General features: G+C 36.0%; 1 protein-coding gene across 1 annotated transcript in view; it reads right to left on the reverse strand.

Moving 5' to 3' along the window:
• The window catches only part of LOC131429619 (netrin receptor unc-5-like), a 330,312-nt gene extending 309,310 nt beyond the window's left edge, over window positions 1–21,002 (reverse strand). The window contains exons 1-2 of the mRNA XM_058593852.1: window positions 20,530–21,002; window positions 6,793–7,985 (exon numbers count right to left, since the gene is read on the reverse strand). The gene's annotated coding sequence lies outside the window, so the exon portion shown is untranslated. The remainder of the gene's footprint in view (window positions 1–6,792; window positions 7,986–20,529) is intronic.
• Between the last annotated feature and the right edge of the window lie 3,248 nt (window positions 21,003–24,250).

A 24,250-nucleotide genomic window follows, 5' to 3' on the forward strand; every position in this document is an offset into this window, starting at 1 on the left:
AGAATCTCTTCCACCGTTTATTCCTATAATGCTTTAACTACACACATATCTTTTTGCTGAATCTTTCCAAAACTAGTGCCTTGATTTCACCACCGAGTTCTCGATAATCATATCGGCAAAATATATCGTTACTGAGAACCTTTCCAGTGCTAAAATAGAGCAATGTCAATTATTGCAGATATTGATGTGGAACACATCTTTGTTTTCTGTATACCCCTAATTAGAAACTCAAGAAAAAGTATACGCAGAAATGTGGTCAGGCTTTCACTACTTACAGGTCAGTTAATTTTGTATCAACTATTAATATTATTTCACCATTTGATTGAAAATATTTTTAAGTTTCGATTTGAATGTATCAAGCCACGTATTGTCAATTATATATGATTGAAATTTTGATTAATTGTGAGCAGTGTCCTATTTTGTCAGCTACAAATCTAAGATGCTATGCTGGCTTACTGGCTTTCCCTTATGGAGACGATGGTTTTGCAGGAGTATGCGATCTATCAGCTGGGAAGCATCGCTCTGATTGGTCAGTTGATGCAAAAGCGAAACACGTGAATATATAAATATGAGCGAAATTATAGCCAACGTTTCAGTAATCACATGTAACATGTCAGAGGAAGGTAACTGCTAGACATCAAGACACAAAGGGATCAGGGTCATTTCGCCGAATGCCATTTCGCCGAAAGGATCATTGCTCCGAATCCTGCAATTGTTCTAATATCGTAATTTTAATTGATTTAAAATAAAGACAAATGAAAGACAATAGCGTTAACGCCCATTTTCTTGTCCTACATCTGGAATAGAGATTGATTCTTGTACTCTTGAATAAAGATTGATTCATAAACATCACAACGGGGTTCCCAAGAAAACTTGTTAACTATCAGCTACTAAGCATCAAAGCAATTGCATAGGTGTACCTATCAAGTAAATGTATGTGATATTTTCCGTTTACTAAGTGAACAACTAAAGCAAAGAAACCTAACTTTGAGTAGAACGGGTAAACGAGGCGGTTACAGGTTTGTATGCAAGAGGCCGCTGCTTCCGACGGCGGGTCGGCGGCCAACACTGCCATCTTGGCTTTGGCTATGTAGTGGCGCCACATCAATTATTCAAAAGACATGATAAGACGAAAAATAATAATATGATGTATTCGAAACTACCCTTTCGGTGAAATGCTCAATTCGGTGAAATGAGCTTTCGGCGAAACGACTTTCGGCGAAATGACCCGTTCCCGACACAAAGCGATATGAAACGATTTGAAGCTTTAATTGGTGATCTTTGATCTTGTGTCATGAGAGTATGCTTGAAACGCTTTGGTATGTCGTTTTCACCTGAGAAATGCAAATATTCCAGGGTAAATTTTAGGTGTTTTGTTTTCTAATTTAAATACGAACTCGATTAATTATCGAAATCACAGGATGGTAGTAATGGTAGAGAACTGAACGCTATAAAAATAGCTGCATGTCTGCAAAACTTGAATACAAGCTTGGCGAAGAGAAGCTTAATTATCGAAATCCGATACGCTAGTATGTACGAAGGTATAATTGCATATGTTTGGGCTATTGGTGTAATTTCGTCGGTTACAAAACAAACACGAATCAAGGCAATTAGAGTCTGGGTTTGCATCTTCGACGTTGGTTCTCAATACACTGAGGTCTATTTTTACACGAGGGATACGTACCGCGTAACTTCGGAAATCCGCATAAAAATCCCGTAGCTTCGAAAATCCTCGTAAAAAAAGGTGCGTAACTAACGCATATAAAAAACTTAGAATAGGGAATCCCAGAGACATAACCATTCGAGATGTGTATAGATAGCACTTGATTTAATACCGTTTGAGATTTGTAGTATTGAAGAGGATCATTCGGTTTCAAAAGATTGCGTTTGTATTTGATTCTCTCTTTGGCGCTCCGCAATTGACATGGCGTGCCTCGACGAATTATGCGGACTTTCGTTATCGCGCTTCCTATTGGCCTTTGCGGCGTCGTATTTTTTCTGCATGTTTTGAGACATGTTCAAGCTTTAACCAATCCTTTACAAAGATAAAACTAAACGATTGGCTACATTTCTTTAATATCTTCAAAATAACTGCTTTAAGTTCCGCCCATTTAGATTTTCAAAACTAAAGCATTTGGAAAGTTGCTTCATGAAAGATTTTCGATATGAAACTGTTATGTTATTTGGGATTCATTTCTAGTCGCTAAAGGTGCTATATTGTGAAATTTGTTCCCATATTAAACACTGCTCGGTACATTTTTGTTGAACTCAAAGCAACTGAATGTTGGTTTTATTTGCATTCATTTAATGCGCAGTCCGCACTGTGATCGATTCACTATACTGATTATTTCATTACATTTTTTCTAAACGGATTCTTTTTACTACCGATTTGCATATTTGAAAAAAAAATAATTCTAATAGTCCTTTGGAAAACCTTAAGAATGGCCGATCAATTGATTTTTCTGTGTTGCTCACATTTCGGTGTATTTTTCTCGAATGCGAACGACCAGCAGCTGGATGATGACGCAATCGCTCATATATTTCCATGTTTCATTTATCTCAATATTTCAGTGAAAGAAACTATCAAAATGCTCTATGGGACATCAAAATTAGCCATATTTCAGACTTCCAGCAAGATGATGCAATCACTTTTGTTTGAAGCGAAACTCACACTGCAAATGTCGAGCATCAGATATGCTCATAGAAGAACTAGTTGTTGTTTCTTCTGCGTTAAGGCTTGAATGAGAAATGGAACCTCATATTCACCAGTTGAATAATGCCGGGTTCGTGAAAGAATTAGTGAAAATACTCAATCAGGGAAAAATCAAATCTGTTACACTTTCGTGTGATGTAATTTTGAAAATGCACCCAGGTGATCATAGTAAAGAAAGACGTAGTCCTACGTCAAAAACCTGCATGTAATAGAATATTCGAATTCAAAAGCATGGCGATTGGTTGAACTGTTTGGTTGAAAATATCATTATAAATTTTGGTTGCCTTGTTACACATCAATAGCTCAAACAACCCCATGGGACTAATCCTTGTAGTTTTAATAGTAAAATTGTTGTTAGTTTGTCAAAATTGTCCAGCAATAAGCTACGACTTATGAGGTTATCAGTAACCAAGCAAAAATGAATAAAAATGCTATTGTTGGGTAACCTAACAAAGAGGTTTAATCAAAATATTAAAACTCGTCTTGCTCCACATTTAGAATCGATTCATATTTCTTGGAAAGTAATCTTATATAAAAAAAAACTACAAAAAACACTTCTGAAATGTTCACTACTCTGTTCCTAATCTCATCTCAATGGATTTTTATCCATTCTATCTTTGGTCTTATCCTACTAAATATCAATTGCGATGGCAATCAAAACAAAATAATACACTCTCAGGTCTAAAATAAAATTCGGCCCTTTTTCGCCACATGTCAGACAACACACGACATTTTCAGAATCAGTTTAGAATCAATTCGACTTTCAAAAATTATTGGGTCGTTTTCGTTTAGCTTCCTTTTTAATTATTTTAATCTGGATTGGCCCTTTTAAAAATATTAAATTATCAGATGCACAGTCAATGAAACACACACTTAACAGCGTTCTGCTGACATATATCAGTATGAAACCAGTGCTACTAGATTTGCAATAATGGTCATTTCATTAGTACGTAACACGCACTTTCTAGTGATATTCGAAACAGTTATATTGAAACATAAACATCAAAAATATATTCAAACTGATGTATATCAGAAAAAACACTTATTGATATAAAGAAGAAAAGAATTTTTTTCATAGCATCATGAGAAAACCTGACAACCTTGCGATACGAAATAAGATGAAAACAAAGTGAAATCAAGTGAATTGAATGCAAACTTTCATCTTATATTTAACAGATCGGCTGAAAAGTTCGTATCGTTTCTATGAGAGCGCGCCGCTAGAATTAAATCCATACCTTTTTCAGTTAGTACCAAACTTCAAAAGATACGTGTATAAATTTGACAGCTGTCTGATTATTAGTTTGTGAGATATTGCATTTTGAGTGAAGCTACTTTTGTTATTGTGAAAAAAAAATGGAAAAAAAGGAATTTCGTGTGTTGATGAAACACTACTTTTTGATGAAAAAAAGTGTCGCCGATACCAAAAAATGGCTTGATGAGTGCTTTCCAGACTCTGCACCGGGCGAAGCAACAATTCGTAAGTGGTTTGCAAAATTTCGTACTGGTCATATAAGCACCGAAGACGATGAACGCAGTGGACGTCCAAAAGAGGCTGTTACCGATGAAACCGTGAAAAAAATCCACAAAATGATTTTCAATGACCGTAAAGTGAAGTTGATCGAGATAGCTGACACCCTAAAGATATCAAAGGAACGTGTTGGACATATCATTCACGAATATTTGGATATGAGAAAGCTTTGTGCAAAATGGGTGCCGCGTGAGCTCACAATCGATCAAAAACAACAACGAATTGATGATTCTGAGCAGTGTTTAGAGCTGTTATATCGAAATAAAACCGATTTTTTTCGTCGATATATAACAATGGACGAAACATGGCTCCATCACTTCACTCCGGAGTCCAATCGACAATCAGCTGAGTGGACTGCACGCGATGAACCGAACCCAAAGCGTGGAAAGACTCAACAATCGGCCGGTAAGGTTATGGCGTCTGTATTTTGGGATTCGCATGGTATAATTTTCATCGACTACCTTGAAAAGGGAAAAACCATCAACAGTGACTATTATATAGCGTTATAAGAGCGTTTGAAGGACGAAATTTCAAAAAAAACGTACTCATTTGAAGAAGAAAAAAGTTTTGTTTCATCAAGACAATGCACCGTGTCACAAGTCGATGAAAACCATGCTGAAATTGAACGAATTGGGCTTCGAATTGCTCCCTCATCTACCGTATTCTCCAGATTTGCCCCCCAGTGACTTTTTCCTGTTCTCAGACCTCAAGAGAATGCTCGCTGGTAAAAAATTTAGAAGCAATGAAGAGGTAATCGCTGAAACTGAGGCCTATTTTGAAGCAAAGGACAAATCGTACTACAAAAATGGTATCGAAAAGTTGGAAGATCGCTATAATCGCTGTATCGCCTCTGATGGCAATCATGTTGAATAATAAAAACGAATTTTGGCAAAAAAATGTGTGTTTATATTAAACGATACGAACTTTTCAGCCGAACTGTTATGAAGGTTTTTATTGTCTAGCGGGTACCTTTAGAAATTTTCAATCGTTGATTAAACAAGTAAAAATTGGTATATTGCTAATTATGAAGTCATCCAACATTGATTAGTGGTGTAATTATGTGAAATAGTGATCACTTTTTGAGACGAATCGATTAGTAAATGTTCAGACACATGACGAACTGTAAAACTTGAGACGAAAATGTTTCCTTAATTGGAAAATGAATTTATTTTTTAATGGAAAAAAACGATCGCTGAATAATTTTCAAGCAGTTTTTTAATGAGAAAGTGTGACAAAAACTGAAATGAACATTTTAAAATATTTCCCACTTTCATTCGGGTACGTTGAAACATATGATTCATGTTGAAAGTTATGAGATGAAGAAATGAAATGGATTTAGGAGCTCAGATGAAGTAGGGAGCCGTTACCCTATGTGCGTGGATTAGTACTGAATCCAGACAAGCTGTGTGAAAAGCATCGACTTGCTCATCACACCATACCAAATGAATTATTTGATCAAACTTCAGCAAAAAACTGTATCTATCGAAAGTATCTAATATTTTTAACCAAAGTCAGAAAAGCGCATTACGATTACTAAGCAATGACTAAAATTTCGCGTACCGAGTTAATTAGACATTTCATTATGTCGAGTTTGAGAATTAGTTGTAAGTGTGTAAGATGTTCTAAATAGCATACTTTCCCAATACTTGTGTAGTTAGGCTAACAAGAAGATGTATTATAATTTTCTGTTTTTCGTAGTATAGATTAATTTGAAACTGTCTCACTGAGCCCACAGACTGAATTCGAGTTCACTCACAAACTGCTTCCTCGAAAGTATTTTAAACTTTATCACATATTCAAAAATGTCAAGAGTTTTGTTTTGATGAAATGCATCATTACTGGAATTTAGTCACTACCACAATAGAAATCTCCATACATTAAGGAATCGGCATCCAACAGAATAAACCTGGGAAATATTTAAGTTTGAAGTAATCTTTATACGTCTAGCCTAAATCTCCAACTCAAATATTGACGTTTGCTCATTTCACAACCGCTGAGAGCACAGCTAAAGTATTGATCCGATTACAGAGCCAGCTGAGCGATTCTCGGTTCGTTTAACCAGAATTTACTGCCACCCATCAGCAACGTTCACCCATTCGAGACAAGTTATAATAGCTTTAATTCCCCAACTGGAACGTTACTCTAACTTCCCAATACCTAACTTTTCGCATCGGGTGTTTGAGCAAATAAATTTATCATCGTTGTAAATCTATCCGACAAACTGGGCCAGAACCGGGAACAGCTTGCATAATTCTTGCACCCTCCTGTTCGAACGGATTTGCTAAGCTACGGGCTACCGTTAATCGAGGTATCAATCGACTCGAATGAAAGTGGAGGAGTAGTTATCTGGCATTCGGAAAGTGGCGTAGCAGTTTACTTCATTCTGGCCAAATTCGTGATATCTTGCATGTTGTTCGCAAGTTTTAACATAGCAAACATGGTAACTCGGACCCCAATCGAACAACCTACCCACGCCAATGTTCATAGCATTTCGGATCGTAATGGTAAAGCAATAAAAAAAACTTTTTTGTAGCTCTTATCAGCAACTTACCTCGTTCTTTATTTAATGAGTTCTTTTAGCACCAGTCGCGAATCAGCACACATTCACAGTTCGGTTTCGAGTCTTTCAAGCTTTTCGTCTGATAAACGATTTCACTGTGCAACCGACATGACGACCCCGTCCCAATACGACGGGTTTAGCTAAAGACCGATCTGTTTCGGAATCTGCCAGCTACCGCACACAAACACACCGATTTCTCCTTTTCCTCGATAGCTCCGGGGTTGGAGACTCTGTCTATATTTATGATGTTTACTCGGAAGATTAAAAATGCACAAGGCTGCTGCTGCTGCTACCACGACTGCCGATGCCCAGTACAAGTAAGTTCAGCATTCGGACAGAACCAGAATGGGCAGGAGTGATTAACATTCACATTACACAAAAAATACATTCACCGATTCAGCAGGAAGCTGCTAGATAAATGGAAGAGAAAAACTTTTGCACTTAAACTTTCATCTGCTCATACATTTCAAATCCGTTTCTCTGTGAGTTGATGATTACCGGTTCCTTCAACGACTCGGCATTGGTTTTCCCGCCATATCTTCTTCGCAGAACTACTCTGCCCACATTACATTGCACACTCACACACAAACTGACTGGCTGTCGACTTTCCGTAGTCGACGTTTTCAGAACTTGCCTGTACCACAATTTATCCACGGATGAGGATTCGTTTTGCCGTGTACCCGGAATTCAAAACTTTCACCGTCGACTGCCGAGTGCAGGCAAGGATGCAATTGTCGTTTCGTCCTCGATGCTCTAGAAATTGTTACATATATGAACACTTCAGCGATCAGATAACTCGGTCGCCGGTAGGTTGCAACTGTTTGTAGAATTTCCGCTTTCCCTGTTTTCCCGCACAGCGCAACAGAAACGGGACGAGGCTCGGCGGAATATTTTCACAGAATCTTACACGGGTTTCCGCACCGCACAGCTTCAATAGATGATGGTCTTCCTGGTTGCACTTTTTCCCATTCAATTCACTCAGTTTTCCACTCTACCCGCTCGGAATGGGTTCGCTAAACGGAACGTGTTACTTTTCAGTTCTGGTAGTGAGTGCAGGTAGAATCACGAGCGGTCTGGCCGCGGGTTCTCCGCTTTTTTTGTTTCCTATAGCTGACTTTTCTCCGTTTGTTCCAACAGATGGCGTGAAGTGATCGTCGTTGTTGTCGCTGTTTGTTGGTTTGGAGCTGGAATGAAGCGGGAAAAAATGGCACATGGAAAAGTTTTGTTAGAAAGCAGATTTACTAGAGATTTGGTTTCGTGTGGAAAATATTTTGTTACATGGACGAATTCGAAACTTCTCCCCAGTTGAACAATGTTGAAGTAGAATTTAAAGAACCCAGATACAAATATATTTTGTTGAACCCATCAGGTTATTCTAATTTATCTATTGCAGCTTTGATATTTTCATTCGCCACATAGTCACGTTGCGATTTTTTCAGTGAATTCAATTGCTTTACACTCATTATGGAATTGAATGCACATATCATTATTCGTTTCGTTCAATTGAAGCAAAGTTGTTGTTCTCTAAGCAAAGCTTTAAAGCATTTGTTCCTTAAGCAAAGTTTCAAGTTTGTGTATTTAAGTTCAAACTTAGCACTGCCTAAAGTCAACAACATATATAATTTTTCGTAGATGATCAAGAAAGTTTCGAAAATAGCAACTTGAAAATTAATTTGAATATACAGCTTTCAAGCTCTACAAAATGTTATATATTCCTTATGATGTGAACATTGTTGAGATAAACATCGAATAAAATAGAATTAAAATGTCATCGAAAATAAATGAGGGTGTGGGTGATGAAATTTGTTACGAAATTATTTAGAGGGATTTTAAAATTTGTGACTGATTGTGACATGGCGAAGAGGGGGAGTTGATTTTTAAAAAAATGTTATGTAACGTAATTTGTGCATGACGCCTAAGTCGTCGTTTCATAACTTTGTATGTGATTAGTTACGATTTAGACAGTAAACAGATGCCAGTGATACTACAGAGGGGATTAATTCAAAAGACTAAAGACTAAAGACTAAAGACTAAAGACTAAAGACTAAAGACTAAAGACTAAAGACTAAAGACTAAAGACTAAAGACTAAAGACTAAAGACTAAAGACTAAAGACTAAAGACTAAAGACTAAAGACTAAAGACTAAAGACTAAAGACTAAAGACTAAAGACTAAAGACTAAAGACTAAAGACTAAAGACTAAAGACTAAAGACTAAAGACTAAAGACTAAAGACTAAAGACTAAAGACTAAAGACTAAAGACTAAAGACTAAAGACTAAAGACTAAAGACTAAAGACTAAAGACTAAAGACTAAAGACTAAAGACTAAAGACTAAAGACTAAAGACTAAAGACTAAAGACTAAAGACTAAAGACTAAAGACTAAAGACTAAAGACTAAAGACTAAAGACTAAAGACTAAAGACTAAAGACTAAAGACTAAAGACTAAAGACTAAAGACTAAAGACTAAAGACTAAAGACTAAAGACTAAAGACTAAAGACTAAAGACTAAAGACTAAAGACTAAAGACTAAAGACTAAAGACTAAAGACTAAAGACTAAAGACTAAAGACTAAAGACTAAAGACTAAAGACTAAAGACTAAAGACTAAAGACTAAAGACTAAAGACTAAAGACTAGAGACTAAAGACTAAAGACTAAAGACTAAAGACTAAAGACTAAAGACTAAAGACTAAAGACTAAAGACTAAAGACTAAAGACTAAAGACTAAAGACTAAAGACTAAAGACTAAAGACTAAAGACTAAAGACTAAAGACTAAAGACTAAAGACTAAAGACTAAAGACTAAAGACTAAAGACTAAAGACTAAAGACTAAAGACTAAAGACTAAAGACTAAAGACTAAAGACTAAAGACTAAAGACTAAAGACTAAAGACTAAAGACTAAAGACTAAAGACTAAAGACTAAAGACTAAAGACTAAAGACTAAAGACTAAAGACTAAAGACTAAAGACTGAAGACTAAAGACTAAAGACTAATGTTATTTGTGATCATCATCCAAGATCAACAGTACCGGTGGAAGCAAAGTTCTGCATTTTGAGGAAGATTACCCTAAAGAAGGCGACCAGCCTATTTTCGTAAGTTCCGCTAATTCAATTTTATATTGTTTTCAACTTTCTTCTCGTTAGATGTCGGTCGAAAGTTTATTTGGTTTTGAACGAACCCGATTTGTTTTCCAATCAATTCACTTCTCAAAATGTGTAGTTGATGACTAGTTACAATTATTTGTTGATCTTATTTAAAAACGAACCGTTTTCGGTATCTACTGCCCTATTGATACGGCACGTTTGTCTAAACACATCTCCTTAACGTGTGAGAACATTGTTTTTCTTCAAACATGTGTTCAAATGGACACTATTAAAAACTCACCCGAAGGCAATCGGTTAAGATTCAATCTGTAAAAATCGAATTCAAGCATTTTCACACTAGAAGCTTTCTTTTTCGACAACAAGATATACAAAAAAATAAATTAGAACTCTTATCTCAGCATTTCTACAAATAGCATAAATCACAACTCAATCATAACACCCATATAAGACAAGTGAATCCAACGCCTTAATATAATTCATGTCGTCTACAACCACTTGACGAATATATATATATATATATATATATAAAGCTCGAGCATCTTCAACCAGTTTGGCAAACAACCAACAGTTGTATCTGTTTTCCATGTTGCGCAACGCAATCATTTTCTCAGACAACTCTTTCTTTTGAATACAATTGCTTTGTTCGGCAACAGATCGGATGCCCGTATCCTTGGAAACCCTTATGGTATCTGGAGAAGAATAAGCTCCATTGCTTCAAGCGGAACGACCGTTTATCGTCGGAAAATCAGTGCAATTTTCCCAAACCAATGAAATCTTGGCCAAAGGCTCGAGCTCAACGAAACTTTCACGTTTTCCGTCACACCGAGAGGTGATGTAACTTTTCTTTGCTGGCCCCCGTTGGCAGCGTGTATTCCTTATTATGTTAACATTTTTTCCAATCAACTTCCAATCATATCGAGTTACGAGTTTTTGTGTACGAGTTCTTTCCTACTCTCTGCGGGTGGATCGTTTTTCCAATCCTATTATTGTTTACTTCCTGTGAATTTCATCGCCTAAGCGAAACTCAAAAACACGTTTTGCAATAAATGAAAAAGAGAAATAAACAAACTATCTCTCACAGTCTGCAATCGGAAGGCGTCAGACTAGTCGGGACTGTTTGTCTGTCTATACCAGGTTATCCGATGCGACCCCCCCTTGTTTCCTTTGTGTCGCAGTCTATTGGTTTAGTAGGGTGGCTGGTCGATTCCCGGTAGTATGTAAAGTGGAACCGCATGCGACACGATAGTTCGTTTTGGCATGCAAACTGTTGCAACGACCGCAGTGCTTGTTGCATTTGGCTTCTTTTCCTATGGCAATGTGCTCATCCCCGAAGCTTCCGGGGAAGTGGAAACAGCTGACATCTACAAATAAACACCACCTTTCGCCTTGGCACACGAGCCAAAGCGAGAGAGAGAGAGAGGAATGATCGTATTTTGTAAATCATTCGCGGAGTTGCAGGGCAGACTGTTTCATGATGATTTGTAACCAAAACAAGTCGTTTCAGTTGGTTTCGAAAACAAGCACAGCATTCGATTCACACCGTGTTAGTTTAGTCAATTAACGAGTTCAGCTTTCTGCGGTATAACAGTCAGAAATTGAATGACTTTTATGTCATATTTACTGCCACAAACACATCACAATTTCAACTAAAACCGCTTCAAGCTGATGAAACAGCGAAATGGTAACACAAAACGTCATCTCGTTCAAAGCACACAGGTGTTGAAATAGATCGAAAGTAGACAATGTGATTTTGTTTAGAAAAACTTCCGTCAGAGATAAATTGAAAACAATAAATAGATTTAAAATTAAAGTTTTATAAATATACGATACGTTGAGCTTGTTTCATGTGCTTCAACATTTTCGTCTCATAGAATTGTTTCAAACATTTTCCCCTGCTTCGAAAGACGTTGTTAATTTGTAAAATCCAAAACTCTCAATGTTCTCCTAAAAAAAATTATTCGTCCTGATTCCAGTGATATTACAGTGACAATAACTTAGGTAAGTTGGGGTAAACCCGACCTCCCTCTCTGTAGAGCTTCAAAAATAATCAAGATGATGGCATAGCAGCCTTTCTTTAGTCAACATTGAAATACTCGAGCGCCAACAAGTGAGTTTTTCCATTTGTGAGGGGAAGTGAGAACATTTTACTTTAATGATTGTTTTCACATTAAAAATGAGACAGTTATTGCGTATGAAAATTTGCACTGTCTTGAGTGACTTATAACCCAACTAAACAGTATTTTTTATCTTAATATTCCTTACGTTAGGGAATTGTTCAAAACGATTAAAAAAATTGTTTGTTCCACTTCGGCCCACTCGGGCTACATAAGGGTACACGTAGATAAGCGCTGTGCAATCCCCACTTTGCCAGAAGAAATCATTTTTCTCATGTTCATGAAAGTCTACGTTCGTCTACGATGGTGGTGAGAGGAGGAAAAATGATTAGATTGTCTTCGTAGTCATTTAATTATTTTTTAGATTTAGAAGAACTTTTACTTCGAAATTAATCCAACTCAAAAGATTTTAATTGTCTTGATATGAAGTGAAGCCATCTTCTGCTAAGTATTACTTAACGAAACACAAATTCGAAAAAGGTAAACGATTGAAATAGGATGTAGAAATTCACCAAAATAAATGCACCCCAGTTCAATCGTACAAACTTTCTTCACTCTGTAAAATTGTTAGTTTTAACCAATCTACTGAGAACCACAATTTCTTTTCTACCGTTCGTCATAAAGACGTTTGCGATTTTGAAAAACTGAGGATTCATGGCAAAGCTTCAAGATAGCGAGATTATCACTACCTGAGAACAAACAGTAATGTTTTGGAGTTTCCTTAAGATAATTCAGAGTTTCTTTACTCAACATATGTTTTTGAGTTCTTCGTTATAAATTCATGTAGTTTCAGTAAACTTTTCCTTGAAATTCGACTGTGGCATCATACAGGTTATTCCATCTGGATCGGATCAATAGATAATATAAATAATCATGTCTCAATTCTGATTTGAATAAAAAAATTCTTTTATCAAAATTACCGTCATAGGAAAAAACAACGCAAATAATCTATTGTGGGGTTCGTAAAAATGTAAATTAAAATAAAATAGTCATGTGTACTTAGCACAAAACTCAGCCTTAATAGTTCAACATAGATTGCTAATGCACTGATAAATCAAAGACGAAAAGTAAAATAAAATACAATTGTATTTTCTTTGTATTTAATCTCACGTCTTTGACTCATCAGTGCTTAACAGTATCTGTTGAACTGTTATGCCACCTAGCAGTCCAACATAAATCGCTAAGTAGACGTACAGTTTGTGCTATTCACAGAATACTTTTTGTTTTCCATCGAAGTGCAGTGACGTTTACTTAGCGATATATGTTGGACTGCTAGGTGGCATAACAATTCGACATGAACTGTTATGGAATACTGAGTTAAAGAAGAAAAGTGAAAAAATACAACTCTGTTATGTGCCTTAAGCACAGAAGAAAGTTAACCTGTGAATGGATCTTCAATGGACAATTTTGTATAATATTACCCTTTTTGCTTTTCTCATATAGAAAGGTTATGCAATCATTGTGAAAACCGACTTTTGAACCGAGGCCGAGTGTCATATATCATTCGACTCAGTTCATCGAGTACGCAAAATATCTCTGTGTGTGTATGTGTGTATGTGCGTATGTGTGTATGTAACGTTTTTTCGCACTAATTTTTCTCGGATTTTTACAAACTTAGATTCAAAGGTCTTGTGGTCCCATACAAAATTCCTGAATATTATTTGGATCCGACTTCCGGTTCCGGAGTTATGGGGTAAAATGTGCAAAAAAATGAAAATATGTTTTCTAACTTTTCAAAACTAAGGTTCAAATGAAAGATCCTATGGTCTCATACGTAATTCCTGAATTTCATTCGAATCCGACTTCCGGATCCGGAAATATAGGGTAAAGTGTGAAAAAAATTCTACCATCACTGAAAAGGGCGAAAAGCCGTAAAAAAGATTCTAAATCGACCTCAAATCTTCTCCAATTAATAGTTTTCATAATTAGACGGTTTCGGTTATTCTTTCAATGATAGTACGATTGATATGAGAAAGGCATCATTACACCACTAGGTGGATTGAAACAGGTTTTAGGTGTCGTTTCGCAGGTAAGAATTATTTCCATACACAGTCATGGATCACTTCATTCCTATCATTCATCGGGAAGAGATTTTTTTCTACTGGATTATGAATTCCACCAACCATGTGCAGTGCACATGTAAGGAGATTTATGGTTCGTCATTCGAGATTAGTTAATTGCAGAGGAATACATATTTAGGAAAAAAGGTAAACGAATTAATTGTAAAATTATAACGTAGCATAATGTACTAACCTCCGAAAGGTTCGAACCTGCATATTTTTTCCAATTTACAAATTTGATATCAATTTGGCAACCTCAGAGTTACAAATGGAGAACGGAGTTCGCTTTCTCATCTCATCCAAGTCAGTCGATAAAACAAAACCGCTTACGTTCGGGACAGAAGAAACCAAGTACAGTATTGTGTAGTGAACAATAGAACGACCTCGAAATGAGTGAACCAAACGAACAAAAGCTACCGCCGACACTAAAGAATACAATTGTTGTTGACTTCAGACAGTGCAAAATTCGACCTTCGATACGAGAACTTGAAGGTTTTCTTAAGGAGCAAATGCATCTTGACATTAAACGTGTGCATTTACTGCAATGCAATAAGACGAATAATGTTGTTTATATCAAGTTCTTTAAAGAGTTGGATGCAATTCAATTCGCTAAAGACAATAATAATGTCCCTATAAAAAGGGTGACAACGAGATCCAGCTAAATCGGCCACATAAAGCTTGTACGCAAATAGGCTTGAATAAAATATCTTTTAAATAAAAAAAATAGAGAACGAACGAAATGTTCGGTGGGATTCTATTTTAGCTGTTGATATGTAGCCTTAAAATATTTAAAATGTAATTTGTGCAAAAATATGCTGAGTTCCGAGTTGTAAATTACTTGTTGTAGAGAATAAATTTGAGTTAAGTCAGTTCATTTCATTTAGGACGGAGAGTTTTATAAACTCTATAACAGTCTACTAGGATGGCCAGAAGATTCCAAAATGCTGAACTCCCGTTTCTCGTTTCTATTCAATGAACAATTTTATTTTAATTTTTTTCTACGATAATATTTATGATAGTATGAGTAATATGAGCAAAGCATCATTACAAGTTTTTTTTCATTGACAGTTATTACCCGATCAGACGCATTTTGTGTAGAGTGCCTATAACCAAAGTGACGACAGCTGTTCGTTTGGAATGATAGCTTTCAGTTGCAAACGAGCTAACTACACTGCCAACATTTCGGATTAAATGTTTTGAATTGATGCCAACATTACGGATGAGAATTCGTCTCTCTAGTTATAGGCACTCTGTGATCTCTGCAAAAAATTAATAGTTTTAGAAAGTAAAAAAAGTGTTTTCATGTATTAAGTATTCATGCATTTTTGCTTAACACCAAACAAGTAAATTTCATTAAAATCATTGCGTGTGAATATTGTGTGTTTGTTGCCTTATATTTGTATTATTTATTATATTGTCTATTTCATGAGCCATTTGACACATTGAGAGAATTACAAAACCATTCCAGATTTGGTTTTCTAATAACTTCAACCGTATTTATATATTGACATTTCCAAGCAGCTACAAAAAACGTGATTAGTATCAAACTCCTAAATCTTCCTACATGACTCGAATACTGTCTAAAGTTTAATTGTTTCGCAAAATTATCGAGCAAGTCTAATTGAACTTAACGTCTTTTCGTAGCTTAACCTGAACTGCTATGTTACACTAGTGGCTTAGTTCGAACCACTATGAACTGACAAGTCGAAGATAAAACTTCATGATAACACTCTAGAACTATTATTAACTACATTCTTCTGGCGTTTTCGTTTTTAGTTTGCACTACACCGGTGCAGTGCTACACTGATGCATGAATAAACGAACAAAAATGACGAAAACATAAACAGTAACCATTGACTACAATAAACGATTCCATTGCACAGAGCTACACCAAACTTTTGATGAGTGCTACACCAGTGGTATCGGTGCAGAAAAAGTGTAGCACTGGTGTAGTGCAATCGGTAAAAACGAACGGTTTCAGTGCAGCTTTCGCTACACCAGTGTAGAGCAATTTAAAAACGAAAACGACATTAGAAAAAAAAACTAAACACACACTTGACATAAATTCAAGCATGCCGTGATTCCTTGGGTGATGACAGAATGTTACATCTGTTAACAGGTGAAAATAAATTTCCTGTCTGTTTCGATATCGAGTTCAGCTGTTTTGAGTTGTAAATTTATGTGAGTTGCGAAACTCTTTTTATGTGCAGCTATAGAGACGTGCATTTTTCGAGTGTCATATACCAATCCCTTCAGCTCGACAGAATACTTAAAATGGTCACCCATATGTACAGTGACTAAACCAAAAACGTAGTAGAAATATATTTGAGAGAACACGATTGAGGGTTTCGAAAAGTTTATTTCTATTGTTGATGCATACCAAATGAATGACACAGTAAAATAAAACGATGAATACCTATTTTACTGAGTTTGTACATTCATAATTTAAAAGTTTAATAAATGTTACACAAAATTTAAGTATTTTTTGCATTTTTTCAAAATTCACCAACAATTTCTAAAACAGCTCTAGAAGTTATCAAACTTTTCTAACAATTTGGTTGTTGTTGGTCTTATACCTACATAAATTATTCCCTAAATTGCGGAATAGTAGCAAAACTGTTTTACCAATTTGAAGAATTATTTAACTATGTCAAAAATTATTTATTGGATAAGCCTAAAAAAGCAATGATAATAAAATACACTTTTATTTTGATTTTAGTTTTCTATCGCGTTTTATTCGGGTGTGTGTTTGTATGTCTGTATGTGTGTCTACCCGGGTTGGCGGTTCAATGCATAGGGTGCTGGTCTTATAAACCAGTTGTCGTATGTTCGAGTCCCGACATGGAAGAGTTCTCAGTGTCAATAGGATCGTAAGCAATGATTATGTACATTAAGAATCGGCTGCGAAGTCTGTTGAAACAGGAACGCCAAATTCCACAAAAGGAATGTAAGCCATTTGATTTATCTGAATGTGTGTGCAAAATACAGAGGTTTGGATCTCAGAAATGACTGGACCGATTTTTACCAAACAAGATGCTAATGGAAAGTCTTCCAAGAAGTAATTACGCTATTGGTTTTAGATTTTATATCTACTTTCTAAGTTATCCAGACTTTTATGTGAAAATTACAGTTGTTTACAATATCTGTAACAATTGACCTTGTAAACGAAATATGTTTTTGAAGTTCAATTCTACACGGTTATAGTTATCCAACAAGCCATAAATTGTTAAAATCGTTCCATTTTTACAAAAAATTTTGATATTTTTGTGTAAACGAAAGAGAAGTTCGGTGAAGTTGTAGACTAAATTATTACAAGAAAATTAAAATGGATTGGTTTCGAGATATGAAGCAGTGTTATTCGGAGGCCTAAAAATGTAGTATTTCCTTTTTGTCGTGAATACGACTTACTTTACTATAGGGTGCCTTTTCAAAATTTACCGTCTGAGAGAGTGATAAGTTCTTGATCGTGAATATCTCTTGTTGTATTTAACGAATCAACATAATTTTAGCTACATGCCATCGGAAATATGATCAAAATTTTATAATAAAATATTCAGTTGTGTGACATAATCTCAAATAATTCAAAATTAAACGAGTATCAAAGAGGATAATTCATAAGACGCGTTTGCCTTTCTAGTATTTTGAAAGCTCATAGCTCAGTGATCTGTGAAAGGATTTATATAATCTAACAAAAAATAGAATCGACATTTTTCAACTTAAGCGTGTATAGAAAAACCATTGAAGTATTTCAATAGTACACTATTGAAAAACCTGTCTCATTTGACCCATGTAAACACCAGCCAATCAGAACGCGTTCTGAGGAAGAGAACAAAATATTTGCTGCTGTATAACAAATCGCTCGAGAAAATATTCCGAATAGTGTTTAATACCGTAGTGAGTTCCACAATTTGGTCCTTCTGAAAGGCAGGAATGAATCCCGTGCAGCATCCTGATAGTTTCTTTCAATGAAATGCAAATCCAAAATAAAATAATCGACATTAAAATTCTGTATTCTGCTATTTTTATAGCCGTTGGACCGCCCATTAGTGAAAAAGCTACAAACGAAATCACGTAAAAAGAAACCTCTCAACAAAAATTGAATCAGTTTGGATTCTATCGCCACTGCGAGCAGATGTATTTTGTGTCGTTTGCATAGCTAGTTTCGCTTTCGGCAAAAGTGATTACGTCACAGCTGCCAGTCATTTGCATTGGTGAAAAAACAACGGTGGAGAGCATTACACAAAATCAACCGTTCTAATGGCTCTAAAAGTTTTCTAAAGAACTATTAGGATTTGTTGTTCGCAAATCGAAGGTCAAAATCCTCAGTTTAGTGCAAATCTAGAACAGTTTGGTTTGATTTGTGCACTTTTCGCTGTGTGAAATTCACAGTAATCGAGATCAAGTGAAGCCTTCTTTGTTTTTGCGAAAAATATGGAATGCTTGCATAATTCATACAATTGATCAACTAATTGATATTCGGAAGTGTTAAGGAACATGTCAGTTGTTTTTGTATTCAGACATCCAGTTATGTCTCTGACGTTACCCACCCGCCTTTTATTATTAATGTAAATACAAAAAATAGGTTTAGACGCTTTTGTTTTTGCTTTCGGATCTGATGATTACTCTCCGAGTAATCTGTCACAATTGACCTTGTATTCTAAATAGTATCAAATTTAGATACCTTACCGTAATACCAATCAAATAAGTCGTAGATTGTAAGAATCTGTCAACTATTCACGGAGATATCGTTTTTTTCGCCACAATTTTCAGGAAACAAACGAAAATTTATGCAGAAAATATGTGAAGCGTTAAAAAAGGTTACAATTCACTTCCAGGTGGATTATTCACGTAATTAGATGTTGATTACTTATCGAGGAATTTTTTGACAGTAACTGTCACAATTGACCTTGAAATTAAATATATTTCGAAAATTCAGATACTTTATCGTAATACTTATCAAACAAGCCATAGATTATAAGAATCCGTTTACTATTAACGGAGATATGGATATATTGGTGTAGTCGATTTTTCCGACATATCCCAATGGTAGGGATTTTTGAACCAAGAACGATGAAATGATACTTGGAATCAAAATTAAAACACAATTCTTAATATAATCGTTTCTGACTGATTGAATGATAGAATACAGTACGCTTCAGCGTAGTATTTCGGCTCGATTTGTTTTTAGCACGGTTCCTCTTTGGCAATAAAATTCTTCGAGTTTGAAGTGTTTAACCTCAAACCACAAAACTCAAATATTTTCAAAACAAAATTATAATTTATTGGTATTGTCCTGTTCATTTTAATATATACGTTGTCTTATTTACATTAATAAAACAATTGCCATTATTTCCAGTCACAATTGAATACTGAAGCATAAAACATATGAATCGTTAAAAAAAGGTATCGTCTCACTGCTAGGTGGATAAAGCACGTTTGTCTAAGTGCGTGCAGACCTAGAAATAATCGTGTAAACTTACGTCTTCTGAGACCGACATATACGAACATCATAAATAACATATTCCTAAAGTTGATATCATATATATGTAATGCATTAGGACATATTTTTAAGTGCTAAAACATGTAAAACTACGCGTCTGCTTGAAAGGCAGGCTATGGTTGACCCATTTTGAAATAATTCATGTAAAATTCAGTCATTTTACGAATCACGTATTATTAATTGAGTCATACGTGGATATGCGTCACCTGTAAATTTGATGCTATTTGCTGTGCATGTAAAATGGTTACAATTTTATTTTATACCACGGCCAGGAAGAATTCTTACTGGAAATGGGATAACACCACAGACCGTGAAAATGTGAAATTCACTGTCTTTTACTTGATTAATATACAGATAAAAATATTTCGTGAACTTACATCATATTTCATGCACATATTTTAAGCAAACATTAACTCAAAAATACAGTCTTGGTCGTTGTAATATCAATACATTCGAATTTAGTTTTACTTCGATGATGGTTTTCAAATAGGTTTTCGATTCAACTGTTGTCTATTTATTATTACTTTTGATTTACATGTCGTGAAAAATTTCATTTTTTTTCTGGGTATCAAATGAATTAAACCGAAGATTATGACTCAGACATTAGTCACATTGCAATTCAGTTGAAAAGCATCGTCGGTAGATTTAGAATTACATTTGGTGATAACCTGGGATGGTACTTGTTTGTTATTTAATAGAAACCGTTGAATCAACAACAGTCAGTCTATGTTTTCACCACAGCTTGAAACAAGCAATATCCAAACCATTTACACTCTCCGGATTTGTTTACGATCCGTTGACGATTAACGTAACCTACTGTACACAATCATTATCCTCCCATTCACACCCTTCAGAAATTGTGAAGTTCGCCAAACCGCAAAAACCATTCTAAGCACGCTTGGTTTTCCTCCATCTCAATTTCATTCCACCGCTAGCCGGTTGATGCTTACTTCTTTGAAAATTTCACATTGCACTAACTCAGCTCAGCTCAGCTCGGCACTCGGCAAAGTAGTAAATGCATCAGCATTCGCTATTATTAACGATGTCGTCACTGACTGGCTCACTGGCGCTCAATCACCAAGCTCTGGGCAACATAATATGGGTCAATGCAATTCGGAACCTTCCACTCAATCAGTCCACCGCTCTATGAATAGCACAGCAAGTTATTTAATCCTTTTGCCAAAGCGCACAGCGTTTCACAGTGTTCTCGATTGATTCGACAGTCATAAAACCGTTCCACTTCGACCCAGAAGCTTGGCGGGCGGGCGGTCGAGTGAATCACTCCATGAACAATAATATTTACGACCGGGAGTTTACGCGCACGAGACCAACACGAGCCACCGAAAGAGCGCGCTCGAACCGACGACGATGGCACAAAATTCGCTTCCGTCGCGCACTAGAACCGATACGAGACTGAACCACGCCGGCTGTAGCGAAAATATTCTAGCCCCTCGTTGGTTTCTGGCCGAAAAGCTAGTCAGACGAAACTTGGGTGGAACACACCAACTGGAGTGGAGTTCGGAATGATGGAAAGAAAGCGTGACTGCCATCGTCGCCGCCGACGCCACCGCCACCGGGCAGGGAGAGCAGCTGACGCGTAAGGAAACTCATCGTACTACACATCTCGCGACCCGTCGCGACTCTCGCTCCTTGCCACGGTCTAGTCCGTAACCGAGCCGCATAGCATCGGGAAAACCATGCGACCGCGTGGCATGCTATGAAACTATGCTCAAGTTATGCGGTGAGAAATGTTAATGCTCTCCTTCTCCACGCTGCCCTTCCAGAGAGACTAGCAACGAACGGGAGAGAGTTCGAATCGGGGCGATTCGGCTCGAGAAAAAGCATATCCGCCACCAAATTTGTCATCCTACAGGAGCGAACTCGTCAGCATTCTTCTTTCAATGCGGGGAGAATAGGGTTGTTGTTTGTTGTTATGCTAATGGCAGGAATTAGACGCCGACGAGAATTCGGCATAACATAGCAAAGAGGGAATGACACAGTCTTCGTACTCCCGGTAAGCAATCCGCTCAGAGAATCCGCTCATATATTTACTGTGAGTAGCTTTTTTCTCAGTTTTTTTTTCTTTTAGACTATGTGAGGCATTATAATGTTCGGTCATACACGAAGTAAAGATTTATGTTTTTGTTTTGATTCTGTTTCGTACCGATATGCCGGGTACTTGATAACTGCTGGGCTGCTGCTGCTATTGCAAACCTCTCAGAGAGTGAGTTAAGTGAGATCTTTTTGAGTGATTTAATGAAGAATCAACATTGAATGAACAATGTTTGAACTGACAGCCTGGCAGACGAAATAAAATAGGTTTGATGGGAAGCTTTTCAGACTTTATTTTGTCATACTTAACTTGTTGAAGACTGAAATCCAATGTCGTATCAGTCGTCGAAAAGGTAGTCGAATGGTTTTATTTTCACCTACACTCTTTGAAAAAAAAAAAAGAAATTTACGCTTGACGTACATTCAAGCATGCCGTAATTTCTTCGTTGATGACACAATATTAAATCAATTAACATCGAAAAATAAATGTTGCGTCTGTGTCGATGTAAGCTTCAGCTAAATGTACTGTGAAGTTAATGTTATGACTTATTTTTACGTGTTTTGAATTATGAATGCAAGTAAACGCTCCTTTTATGAGCATCTAGAAAGATGTAAATTTTTCTAAGTATGTATTTTCAAAATACTTTGGAAGCAAAACGTGATTTTCAATTAATAATACAGTGTATTTTATTTACGCTTACTTTTGTTTTCAAAATATATAATTCTATGTTCAAATTCCTGCTCCAAATATTTGCATAAACTAGATGTAAATATTTTTATCTGTGCGTGTGTAAATTGAGTTTTTTTTTATTTAAAACCTGTTTGAATTGCTCTAAAAGCCAAAAACACCTTTTCCAAAAATTCTAACATTTTAGAGTTACAAAATGTTTTTAATATATCAACAATAAGTATGTTTACGTTTCGTCTTTGACTCATCAATGCAGTTCGGCAGTTCAATTTGAACCACTAAGCAGTCGTGAAGTTTCTGCTATTGCCTGTATGACCATCAACGTATCAAAATCGGTTATGTGGCCTAGCACAAAATTTGGCTAACCCTTGTATGAATAATAAATAATTAACAAACAAAATAAATTGGGTCAAGTGGCGCGTTCCCCTAGTTATTTGGAGATTTGTGCCTTGCCGTGATTTGCCTAGAAAGGTATTGTGATGTTAGTGAAGAGGGAAAACAAAAGGAAACAAATTGCATCTTGAAAAGATGCTAAACGATCTGCAGTTGTCAAAATGCACATTAAATAAAACCTCCAGCCCCCGAGATGATTTAAAGATTTCACAAATGCGACACCATTTTGCATTTCCGGTAGAATGCAGAAAGCTTCCCAGTATGTATAAGCAGAAGTAAAAGCAATTTTTTTATTTAAAATGTTTTGTATTTTATAAAATTGGGAGGACAGTATTTTAAAACCATGTTTAAAATTAATTGTGCAATTATCGATATTCGGAAGTGTGAAGGAAACGTGTTAGTTTTTTTCGAGTTCACGTCATACAGTTATGTCCCTGACAGTAGCCTCCCACACCTTTTTGTGTTTCTTCAAAGAAAGGCTATGAAATCACAATGAAAACCGATTTTCAAATTGAAGCCTGGGTGACCGAATTTGTTAATAAATGAAAATAATATCATTTACCCTATTCGAATATACCAGAATCGATTAGCGGAACTAGTATGTCGTAGTGGGCTAATCGATGCCTTCAACTCATGACACCTTACTCGTACCCAAGTCGACGGTTTTGATGTAGTAAGCGATATTTCATTTCTGCGTTATCTATTGGGTATTTGTAAAAGGTTTTTTTTCAAAAATACGTTTATTTCTTAAGGCAATTTACATAAGTTTTTCTTCGCCGTAGCATCATATTTACATAGAATTCTTATCCTAATATAATACTAATATAGTCACAACGATTTGAGTTTAATAAAACATATTCCTCTTATTTTTAAAATATAATATTAGGTATTTCGTTATTTATTATTAAATCTACTTAAGACCTTTATTTGAAAGAAACGATTAACTGCTATAAATTATAAAATAAGGTGAAATGTTTATACATTTTGTTGTTAATTTCGTAACCTATTTTATGTTTGTTTTTATCAGCATATCATTTTTATTAAAATTTTGCTATTGGATGAACTAATGGACGCAGTAGGAGTCAGAACTAACCCTCAAAAGGGTCAATTATTAAATTGAAACTTCAATTGTCTTTATGAAATGATAAAGAAGTTTCATGCAAGAAAGGTCACGACAAGCAAGAACTGCGACATTGGATAGTCTACCTTGGGTACGCAAGGGATTTATTAGTTGAGATCTGACATCACGATACTCCACGCATGTCCAAACGACATGATCAATATCGCGATAACCTTCGCCACAAGCACAATGATTAGTCTCGGAAAGTCCAATTCGAAGGAGATGTACATCTAACGTGTAATGATTGGACATGAGTCTGGACATCACACGAATGAAATCCCTATTCACATCCAGTCCCTTGAACCATACCTTTGTCGATATTTTAGGAATAATTGAGTCCATCCACCGTCCCAGATCATCTCTATCCCAAGAAACTTGCCAGCTGGCAAGTGTTCTTTGGCGAGTCGCGATATAGAAT

Source organism: Malaya genurostris, chromosome 2 (genome assembly GCF_030247185.1).
Source record: "Malaya genurostris strain Urasoe2022 chromosome 2, Malgen_1.1, whole genome shotgun sequence".
NCBI lineage: Eukaryota > Metazoa > Arthropoda > Insecta > Diptera > Culicidae > Malaya > Malaya genurostris.